At 33.5% G+C, this 12625-nt stretch overlaps 1 protein-coding gene across 2 annotated transcripts in view; it reads left to right on the top strand.

Annotated features, from left to right (window-relative positions):
• Window positions 1–12625, top strand: part of PGS1 (phosphatidylglycerophosphate synthase 1) — a 2908952-nt gene that overhangs the window by 1848261 nt on the left and 1048066 nt on the right. The gene's annotated exons all lie outside the window — the stretch shown is intronic.

Below are 12625 nucleotides of genomic sequence, written 5' to 3' on the forward strand. Positions count from 1 at the left end.
AAAAGTGAATTTGTTGCCTCGTTTTTTCTTTTATAAGCAACTGTAGCCTTGGATAACCAGGAAAGCCAGTTTGTAACTTGAGTCAAAGAATAGTCTCTCTTTCCAACAGTATTGTACTCCAGTTTCTCTCTGGTAGTCTAAACATTTTGCTCAGAAATGTACTAATGAAAGTCTTTTCCTTGAGAACCTGTGCTGGGAGTATGTGTAGGTGGTTATAGACTGTTCGCACTCTAACAAGTCTCTTGGAGTTGCATACCTCTCAACTGTCCAGAATTTTATTGACTGTCCAGACTTTTGCCTGATACTATGGTTTGTTGCTCATAAAAGTTGTGGTTTTCTGTTAAAACATTGAAGTCACGCAGTAGGTTTGTGAATGCTATTTACTTTTAAATGGTTCAATGATGTTCTAAGAACAACTGATGCATTTAGAAACATTTCTATTTTAACATATTTATCTCTAAATTTTTGTTAAGTAGAAAATGTGCACTTTAATAACATAACATACTATTATAAAATATAAAGGAATTTATTCAGACAGTTGCTAGTAACTTATTTTAACTATGAAATACTTATTTAGGAGAAATAGTCTAAAAGATAAACTATTATAAGGACTTCTAGAACAATGTTAATAAGCATCTAATAAACTGTCTTGATTTTATATTCATGCGACAACCTAAAAAAAAGCGATTATGCATTTACTGCTTGGCTATTTTTAGATTTTTACACAGAAAGTTGTTTACCATCTCTTTCACAGCACGAGATATACTGAAGCATGCATACTTGTAGTTACAATTACTGACCAGAAGATGGCGCGCAAGTACACACTATCACAATATCCCTTTTCTAAACTCGTCTGTTCTGTTTGCTTGAAATGAAAGCGTTTAGCTTTCAGTTAATTTTACACATCATATTTCCTCCTTTTATCTCCTGCTACAGTATTATTTCCTATTACTAACTTCAGATAAAAGTATACTTAAAAATAGTGCTAAAATAACTTTGAATAAAACGCTATATATATGCTTACAAACACATTAAATTATCATTGCTACTAGTGGAGAATAGAATTGGAAAAGTCTGATGATAGTATTTCTTAAATTAAATTGGATGTTATCATCATTTTAATAAATTATTTAAGTATGAGCAGCAGTCATGAACTTTCTGTTTTAGATTTCTATAGCTTTCTGTTAAGGAAAGTAGCTTGTCTTTACACATTTAACAAGTGAAATGCGGAAATGCATACAGCTGTAATTACAGCTACTTCCCAGAAGATGGTGCTCAAACACAACATTGTAAAGTTTTTTTTTTTTCTCTCTCTGCACATTATTATTTATTACTTTGAATGTGAAATGTTTACTTTTAAATTATTTCTAATTTCCCAAGTGCTTTCATTATTTCCTATCATTTAAAAAGAGAAGGGAGGAAAAGGGGAAAGAAAAAAGAAGGAAATAATAAAAAAAAATGAAGAAGAAGGAGAGTAAGGAAAAAAGAATGTAATAGTGTTGTCAGTTGCTGTTAAACTTTACCAGTGATATATCCAAATATAATGATACCTGCGCTTTGAAGAAGGTGTTACATAAACTGACTGGGATAGAATGAATCATTTAAATACTGCTGTGATCTGGTGATTAATGTCTTGTATATATACGATGTACATGCTCTCCAAACTCATGTTATTCTTAATGTGTTAGATGGTTTAGTTTCATTTGTTGACTTAAAGTGACATGAAAGAAACTTCCAACTACTAGTTTAAAAGGTATTTCAGATGCTTATTTATTTAATAACCTGTTCTATTAAACAAGTTAACATACAAAAAGAAGCTTCATAAAAGGAGAGGGAGAGGGGAAAAAAAAAAACAATCATTATAAATAGTTGTATATGATACAACTGTGACTTCTTGGCATTATCATTGTAACTTACATTCATAGGCATAATGCTAGTTTATTGCTTACAGCCTACTTTAAAAATGAGACTTTTATCAGTTATTAAATACTCACTACATTTGTGTTTACAGATGATTAACTCTGTTATGTGTGGCTTTTACCTGGAACTAAATAGAGAAAATCTTCTGAATAATAGCTAATTAGTCATAGAGTTATAAAAGGTCACATATAAATAATGCAAGAGTTTAACTCTTCACACAAATTAATAATTTTTCTTTACTTTATTATATAGACAACAGAATTATAAAAGTCATGACATCTTGACCGGGTTTGATAAGTTATATTGTTCAAGTAGACATAATCTAATATGTAATAATTCTTATTGTTAATAATTAATATAGTAATTTATTTTAGAAGATTGTAATAATAATCAAATAATATGATATATCTCATACAGTTTTGGAAAGAAATTATAAGAGTTTAAGTAACAATGTACCAATTCTAATAATGCAAATTCATAGCACAAGTATTAATGCTATTTCTAATAGCACAGTTATAATCCCTTATAGATAGTTTAATATTGTTGTTTGTAAATTAATACCATTACTACAATGTATGGAAAATAACTATATAAATGACTAATTAATTGAAGCATTGTACTCTATGGGTACAATATTACCTATACCAAGACATGAAATAATAACAAAATGACTAGCTATTTATTAATTAATTTATACTATGTTGATGGAATGCATTCATGTAGTAACAAGATTTTACAGTCAAGATTTAAATATATACATGCATGAAAGTATTTAATGTTCTCTGATTTTAGTTTTGTTTTCCTTATTGAAGAGCTCAAGCTAGAGTAATATTTCTTCTTTAATGCTAATGTTTATCTTGAAGGTAAATCTGTTTGAACTTTTAAGTTCAAACAGATTTGAGGTGTTAGACACTTCATGTTTGAGTCTTGGTGTGGTTGAAACACTATTTGTATGTTTAAAATATGTCAGTACAATGTTTTTCAATTTTTTTGTTTCTCAGTGGTCCAAATGGAAGATTTTTTAAACACATATAGAAATAGTTATACTTGTTCTGTAATAACTTCTAAAAGAAAAGAGGATATAACTAATATACTAAATACCATAGGTCCTAAGACAAAGCAAACGTCTAATAAAACAATCAACCTTGAAAGCACATGATAAATATTTACAAAAATGACTGACACAACTTTGTTATCTATAAACATTAATGGTTTAAATAACCCTATAAAAAGGTCAAACTTTCTAAAATATCTGAAATTACAAAAAGTACAAATTATATTTATACAAGAATCCCATCTAAAATTAGAGGAAGATTTCATATGGAAACCCAATGACTATCTAATCCTCTCTCATTCCCAGTATAAAAAAAAAACAAGAGGAGTTATAATCTTATGGAAAAGAAGTACCATTGTTCCACAGATCATTTACAAACATGAAGATAAAGAAGGGTTATTATCAATTGTAATAATAAAATATCAAAATAGAATTTGGACTTTAATAAATATTTATTGGATTCCTGGAGTTGGACTATCTACTGTTAAAAAAGACATAGAATTGATTAACAAAGTATATAAAGGTATGATAATATTGGGGGGAGATTTTAATTGTATTCTGGATAGCTCTGAAACAACTAATAAAAGAAATTTACGTCTTTCACCCGTAGGTAAATATTTCAAGAGATGGATAGAAAACTTAAATTTGATAGATGCATTTAAGTTTAAAGAACCTAACTCACTAAACTATTCACACAGTGATTATCGCTTTAATACTCAAACAAGAATAGATAAAATACTTATATCTTCTGACTTAAACAACAGAATAGTAAAATTTTCTATTATTCCATGTCCTCTTTCAGATCATAACGCCTTAGTCATTAAAGTACAAATGGATTTTAAAAGATTAAATCTAGTAACAAGAATACCAGCCTACATTTTTAAATTAAAGGAATTTAAACCTTGGCTAGATACAGAAATTAAATACTTTTTAGAAACAAACCTGATTAAAGATGCAAACAATACAATAACATGGGACACATTAAAGGTCTTTTTATATGGCAAAATTGTTACATGGTTTAAAAATAAAACAAAAGAATGGGAATCTGAAGTACATAATATTCAAAAACGAATAATAAATATAAGCTATTATGATGTATCAGAAGATCAGAAAAAAAAAAGGAGAAGAAGTTAAAGATTTAAACAAGAAATATAATGAAATTCTTACCCACAAGACAAATCTAGCTTTGGAAAAACTAAAATTTGCCTCAATATCAACATCCCCAAAACACCTCCATAACTTAGCTATGAGAATTAAGAGGCAGAATTCTGAAAAAAATGTCATAAATATAATACACGAAGGGAAAGGGAAAAAGAAGGTATCTGAAGTAAATGATGTTCTTGAAGCCTTTAAGTACTATTATGCTCATCATTATGGAAATAAGGCTAGCAATACTACTTCTTTAGAGCTGGAATTTAACTGTCCTTTATTAAATACATTACCTGCACAACTAAAAATAGTCCTGGATAAACATATCTCCATAAAGGAAATAAGAGATATAATCAAAGTAAGTAAGAATAACAAATCACCAGGAATGGATGGAATCATAATGGAATTATATAAAATTCTCCCAAATGCAGCAATTTCTTTGTTCCATAATATGCTAAATGAAATTCAAACACAAAATATAATCCCACCATCCTGGAAATACTCACTAGTTACTCCTATAAAAAAGATAAAAAAGATTTATCCCAGTGTAGCTCATATAGACCAATCTTTCTGCTTAACAATGATTATAAAATTTTTATGTCTTAGTGAATAGAATTAAAAAATCCTTAACTCACGTTATAAATGAAGACCAAACAGGCTTTATATTTGGTAGGCACACGTATGATAACATTCAGAGAATATTAACTGTTATTGAAGCTTTGAATAGAGATAACGTAGAAGCCCTTATAATTACACTTGATATAGAGAAAGCATTTGATTCAGTAAATTGGGATTACTTATTCAAAATTCTAGTATTTTTTGATTTTCCATCAAACTTTATAAATTTAATAAAGAACATATATAAAGATAATCTAGCTTATATAAAGTTAGGTCCATTTACTTCAGAGGCTTTTAAAATAACTAAAGGCTCTAAGCAAGGCTGTCCTATGTCTCCCATACTATTTGCCTTAGTGATAGAACTATTTGCTTCTACAATACGAAGTGAACTAAAAATAGAAGGAATTAATTTCTATAATCAATATAATTCCAAAATCATGTTACTTGCTGATGACATCTTGTTGACTTTAAAACCAAAAGAAGAGACCATACAAGCTTTAGAGGAAAAAATAAAAGAGTTTTCCTCCACTTCAGGTCTTTATTTCAACAAAGCAAAATCAAAACATATACTCTTGAATAGAGATGATGTTTATCATCTGAGTGAGTATCAAATTATTGGAGAAAGAGTTTCATCACTCGAATACCTAGGAATTCTTATAGCTGACAACATAAATACTACTATAACTTTAAATTATAATAACATTCAAAACTTAATTCAAAAACAAATTGATACCTGGAATAAATTAATGTTAAAATTTGAAGATAGATTACAGATAATAAAAATGATATTATTACCCCAAATAAACTATATAGCATTAGCAATTCCTATCTTACCAAACAAAAAAATTATAAAAAAAATTCAGAAACTCTTGATGGTCTTTCTATGGTATCCAAAAAAAATAGAATTGCTTTCACACACCATATTAGACCCTGGGACTTGGGAGGAATTAAATTTCCAGATATAGAGACATACATTAAAGCTTCCATCTTTAAACTTGTACTACAGTGGATAAACCCAAACTACTCGTCTAGGTGGAAAACTCTACATACAACTTTTTTCTTAAATGAAAATAAAACATTAAAAAATATAGACTTGAAGAATCATAACAACATATTTTGGCACTTATTAAGTAGCAATCTACAAAAGAATACAACAAAACCTACCAATTTATCATACTTAAATAACATATATAATCTATTTAGAAATTTCTTAAAAACAAATTCTGATATAAAATTATGGTTTTAACTTTTGATACCTTTTAATACAACAAAGAATTTTAAAGACAAAATTCAAGAAAAAAATGTATTGAATGGGAAACTAAAAATTTTATTTGTTGGTTCCAATGCTTAAACAATTCTAGCACATTAAACATCCAACAAGTAATAGATGAATTTAAAATACTTGATAAAGATAGAGAAGACCTCCAAAAAGTATTGCATCACGCAAAAAGTTTGTGGGAGGTTATTAATAATTCAAGTTTTAATTCTAAGCCAAAACTCATAAATTATATGCAAGAAATAATTTATGACAAGCATAACAAGTTAATTTCTATATCTAAAATATATAAAATATTAATAGTGTATAAAACCAAAATAACTCAAAACACATGGAATACTATAACAAAAGATCTGACTACGAGCCTATCTCCTGAAAGTAAAAATGATCTTCTGCAATCAGTTAAATTAACCTCTAACTTCCAGATATGGAAAATCTTCACATGGAAATTTTTGCATAGAGCTTTTTATACCCCAAACAAAATTACTAAATTTAATCCTAATCAGAAAGCTACTTGTTGGAGATGTACTCTAAATTGTGAAGCAAATTGGTTACATATATTTTACGATTGTATTAAAAACTTCTGGGATGACATTAATAAATTTCTTCAAGCCATTTATAATGATACATTTGTTTTAACAAAATCATTAATTTTTTTGAATGTTGATACCTTAATAACTGTTAATAAAAGAGATCAACTTATTTTATGGACTATTCTGGCTGTGGCCAGAAAATGTATAACAAGAAGATGGAAATCCACAATCTCTCCAAGTTATGAAGACTTCATTTCTCTTTTAAGGGAATCTGCACTAAAAGAAATAAAAGTTAAAGAAGAAAGTATTTTTCCCAGACGTTGGATTAACAACCCTTGGAATAGAGTCTTGATACTCATAGACACACTACAAAAAGACACAACTTTCTCTTTGTGAATTTAAAGGGGACATGGAATAATGTGAACTTAAAGGAATATATAATTATAAATGTCATATGTGTTTTTTTTTTCTCTCTGTTTCCTTTCATTGGACCATTTGTAAATATTGTACATATTGTTATGATTGTTAACTACTTCTGTTAATTTGATCTGTAATTAATAGTGACTGTATCACAATTTACTCATAAACATAAAAAAAAAATAAAAATCTGTTGAGTAAAAAAAAAAAAAAACATTGAAGTCACTATATCCAAAAAAATGTATGCCAACGCAAAACCTATTATTGTAGCAACGCAAAACCTATTATTGTAGCAACGTTTTAAGTTTATAAGAGCAATATTTAAAATCTGTCTCTTACTTTGCACCTTTGTTCCCTGCGTTATTTTGACTTTGTCAAGAATTTGTGTACTAAGAGGTCGTATCCACCAACTTTACTAAATAAACTTACTGATGATAGATGACCTGTTGTGATTTTGCAATGGTAATGCAGGAAATACACACATAGACAAAGGTGTTTCTCAGGTCTTGTTACTTCCTTAAAGTTAGTGAGGAGGTGTAACAGAGTGAATCATGGAGGAGCTGAAGATATTTACAGGACACTGAAACCTACTTTTATACAGTTCGTAAGACTTTAGACTTTACTGCCATACACTGTATGGGGCCTGGTACTGGTGTAGTGCTTTTTCTGGCTTAATGTTTAGGTAGAAAGCTTCAGATCCATTTTTAGGCTCAGTGGAAAGGCACGTCTTAATGATAAGAGGATCTTATGCAGTTCATAAGACTTTTAGACTTTACTGCCATACACTGTATGGGGTCTGGTACCAGCTCAGTGATTTTTCTGGCTTAATGGGATTGTTGGTCATAACTATTAGTCTGGTGTTTTCTAAACTCGGTTTACATCTTTGGGTTTAGCCTGTAATCCTCTTCATTATTGATGAAAATGTTCTGTATGACTCAGAAGCATTTTGTTGTTGTGCCAGCTTTCAAAACAAGTAACAAAACTAAACTTTAGAATTATCATCCAATGACATTGTTTAAAACCGCCTAGGAGTTTTTGAAAAATTATGTGATATAATTAATAGATTGCTTTCTAAGTCAGTGGTGATCCACATAGGTACAGGTAGTATTATTCTACCAATACTGCTTTAATGTTTGTTTTAGAAAACATTCATAATGCTTATGATTTATCCTTGTATAACTACTGCAATTCTTGTAGTTTACTCCAAAGTTCCATTGTCTTTGATTCTGGGATTCTTGGGTACTCCATTGAAATTTTGGCTTGGACTTCTCCATACTTTAGTGAAAGAAGCAGTATTATCTGATGTATATTATTTGATATATATGATCTTTGTCCAACTGCTGTAACAAATTGAAATTTTTCATTTTGTTTACTTACCATATCCTCAGAAGTCTCTGTTTTGCATTTAATTCTGTATTTCTGCATCTCAATATACATATTAGACTATTCACAATATGTTTGGTCACTTGTAAAAGTCAAAGCTTTTTGTATGTCAGATCTCAAACACCTTTACTTTTACTTGTCTTTGATTACGGTCTAGTTACATTTGTTGGATGTGGGCAAATTTTATTGAGAGCCATTAAGGATCTTGTTATATCCATCTGTCTGATCTGACTGGGTATCAAGCTACTTGCCTGATTTAATTCAGCTGTCTACTAATACTCTGTTTCAAGCTACTATGGATTTTTCCTGCCATAATTTCAGTGTGCCCTCACTAACCTCAGATCTTATTTGCTGCCACAGTGAACAGATGATCCATTATAGCCTCAGCTAAGTGCTCCTAAAAAAATGTTTAATTTCTTTTTACAAACCTTGTATGCCTTACAGAATAACTTTAGGAAATTGTGTTTTACATCATTAAACCTTATTAGGATTATTATTATTATTATTATTATTAACTATTTTTGTGGTAAAAATGCTTGTAATATTTCTGCATAGTGTCTTTTGTGGTGCCTAGGTTAGCAGCCTAGTGTCTCTTAGTTGCTTAAAAAATAATTTTCTGGAGATATTCCTTCCTGTCTGTGAATTGTTCTGCTGTATGTTGTACTGTAGAATACTAGAGCTTGAATCGTTGATAGTGTAATATTGTGGTGATAGTGTGTTTCTATTTGTAACATTGGAGAAAATTTTTAAAAACTGTGGCAAATGCAGTCATAAAATCATGCTCCAAGACACACTTGATGTATATGGCTTGCCTGGGGCCATAGTACCTAGAGGTCAATTGCAGCATCTGTAAAGTCTGTGGTCCTAGACCTTTGTCAGATTGCCATAAATTATTCTGAAAGGGGGCTACTTCCTCAGACAGCAAACTATTCCTGGGGATAAGCAGGAGAAGAAAAGAGATAAGGAGAAGAGAATAGAAAGAGAAAAACCATGCTTTGACTTGAAAGTCCCTAATTAGAAAAAAGCACAGTTCCCTCTGACACTGACAAGAGTACATAAGTATCCACTTCCATTTCAGGATGCCATTATCATCCGTGACAAATCTCCTATTAGAGTTCAGTAGGCACTGTTCAGACAGGGGGCTGTCCTGTTTACTGCCCTCCAGACCATCTTCTGCAACATCTTTGAAGTCTGTGAGGTCCTTTTCAGAATTTTGCATAAACTTATTTTTAATGCCTATGACATGTTTTTGAAGGAGCAGATAGAGATGGGTGTCATCCCATTTCCCTGTGTTTCTAGGGTCGATCAGTTTGGATCCTTTCACCAGTCTTAGCTCCTTCCCTAGTACCAGTTTCAACACTGATGGTTTCAGAGCGCTGTCACCCTCTGGACCCTGTCTGTTTGGTGCTGACAGATATTATTTTCTCAGCCCTGTCTTCGATGCATCCGATACACTCAACACTTAGGCCTTCAGAACTGAATGGATCTCTGGACCCATTACTCAATGCCAGGTCTTTGGCAAAGCCCTCAGTGGCAACTTGCTTGGGGCCAATTCTGTATGTTATAGTCCTCCTCCTTTGTGGCTTCAGTACTGAACTTATTATTTGGGAGGTACAGACCCTTGATGTCGAGTCATCCCTGCTTAATGCCATTTGTCTGCTTCACTGGAGATCATTGTAACACCACAGCTGGGGTCTGTGATATTGATGGATTCCAGATCTGTCTTCAGGGTTATGGAGAGGATGAAAGCTTCTCCTTCCAGGCAGCTGACAGCCTGCATTGGTATTGGCTGTACCCCTTGAGACAGTTTAGTTAGCTCTTCAGACTGTTCATAATGTCTACCGAGGACGGAGCAGAATGGAAAGCCTCAAGGAACTGCACAGGTTCACACTGAGTCCTATGGGACTCCAGTCAACCACCACTGGCGATTCCCAGGAACAGGATGTGCAAGAAGAGGCAAATGGATTCTCCTATGGAGTCCTTAACATCAGGCATGGACTTGGATGAGAGAGAGGGCTCCACACACACCCCTCCTGAAGATGCCACATTTAGGGAAATCCTTGAATTGATGAGACAAAGGGGATCTTGGCCAACAGACCTGCCCTCTCAAGACAAAGAAGTGCTGTTTGAGGCCTACCATTCGTTACCCTCTGCCTCTTGAGCAGTCCCCACTACTGACTGTCTTTTTAATTTAGCTGCCAGGAGGGGAGGGGAAGTCAAGAACCAGACTGCAGAGGCAATCCATCTCAAGCACAATAAAACTCTACATGCATATAAAGATAGGCAGCAAAGGTCGAAAGGTCTTCTGGTGGACCCTGATTGTTGCAACATCAATCAAGAGAGAGATAGCTGTGGTCCACCTGCCTAAAAAACATTCCAGAGTGCTGGACAGGAATGGGAAGCATGCTTAAAACTTGATCTCCTTTGCACTGAGCGCATTAAATTACACAACCCATATGAATTACTTCCAAAGGAATCTAGCATAACAAGCCACAAGTACTTTGTGTAAGCCACCCACTTCAGACTCAAGAAAGCAACTAGAGACTACTGAGAGTAGTAAAACAGTTGTGTAATACTGCTGATGGAGCAGCCAGAACAGCAGGTAAAGGTATCAACCCTCAACATCATCCCTGGCTTTGCCTTTGTGATTTTTGCAAACAGCTTTAAAGAATCCTTCAGTAATGACCCCTTCAGTGATTCTTGGTTATTTGGACCTGTGGTGAAGGAAAGGCTGACAAGGTGTGGTCAAGAAGGTAAGGCACTGTCTGTCATAGTTTTCAATTTATGAAGCCTTAATAGCAGGAGCTAGAAAGGTTCCAGATCTCTATGTTTAGAAACCCGCAACATCAGCCAATTGATTCCTTCTTGGACAGGGTTGACTGTGACTGAGGCAACCTCTTGTATAGAAACAGACCATGAGATTACCAAAGTCAATAAAACCAGGAATTCTTGGGTCCCTTTTTAGGCAAACAAGACCCAACATTCCTGACGACTTCCCTGCTGTCCATCTTTGTAGGCAGTCAGCTATTGGTTATCTCTCCACTCAGCTGTATAGATGGCCATAATGTAGAGCATATGTGTTAAAAGATAATATCCAGAGGCTGTACTATGCCCTTTTCCTGTTCCCCTCCTCCTCAACTGTACCTGCTCCTAGATGTTCCACCCTGCCAGATCAAAGTGATGAAAAGTGATGTCTCCATCCTCCTGTAAGCAGGAGCCTTCTAAGAGATACCAGCAGATCAGACAGAGTTTAGAAAATACTCCAGAGTTTACTACCAAAGAAGAGCAAGGACCTCGGGCCAGTTCTGGGTCTCAACAGGTTAAATTTGTGTCAGAGCAAGATCCCTTTCAGAATGGTTATGGTGCAAGCAAAATGTTGTCCTAATTGAAGGCAAATGACTGGATGTGCTCAAAAGACCTTCAGGATGACTACCTCCAAGTAAAGGTTGCAGAGGACTCCAAAAGGTTTCTGCACTTACAGCTATGATCCATTCACTTCCAATTCAGGGTCTTGCCCTTAGATCTCACAGCACCCTCCCCCAAAACATTCACCAGATGCCTGGCAGTAGTCACAGCCCATCTACGTGTCAAAGTATTCCCATATCTAGATGACTGGCTCCTCACTGCAGTAATGGACTCTCTACTATCATCCAGAGATTAGTTTTTTGCAGCTCTGCCTATCTTTGGGTATCTCTGTAAGTCATGAAAAATCATAATTTCAGCCTAATCGAGAGATTACATTAATTAGTTGCCATTTGGATACAAGAATGTGCATACTAAGCCTTCCCCCTGGCAGAACTCAAACCATCCATACTTCAGTCCAGGCACATCTGTAAAGACACTTCAACCAGCATCATTGGTTCTCAGGGTTTTCAGTCTTATTGCTGCTTCCATAGTTATGATCATTCACGGAATGTTCCATATGAGAATTCTACATTGGGTGCTCTCCACACAATGGTCCCAGTTGTCTGATCATCCATCAGCAGTAGTAAACATAACCCAGATCTGCAGATGTCCTTTAAGGTGTACATTGAGATCTCCATCTATTCTCTTGTGTCAACCATTTGTAATGTTACATCCATCACACCACAGACACCTCTTTTCTGGGGTGGGTAGTGGCATTTCGAGGAGAGAATGTTCCAAGGAGTTTAGATGCATTCAGAGGCCAATCTACACATCAGCATCCTGGAGATGAGGGTAGTTCTTCTAGCGTTGCAAGAATTTCAGAACCCCCTCCCTCCTGGAGTGATAGCTGTTCAGTAATGGTAGTATGAT

This window comes from Protopterus annectens, chromosome 4.part0 (genome assembly GCF_019279795.1).
Source record: "Protopterus annectens isolate FY-2018-M chromosome 4.part0, PAN1.0, whole genome shotgun sequence".
Taxonomy (NCBI): domain Eukaryota; kingdom Metazoa; phylum Chordata; order Ceratodontiformes; family Protopteridae; genus Protopterus; species Protopterus annectens.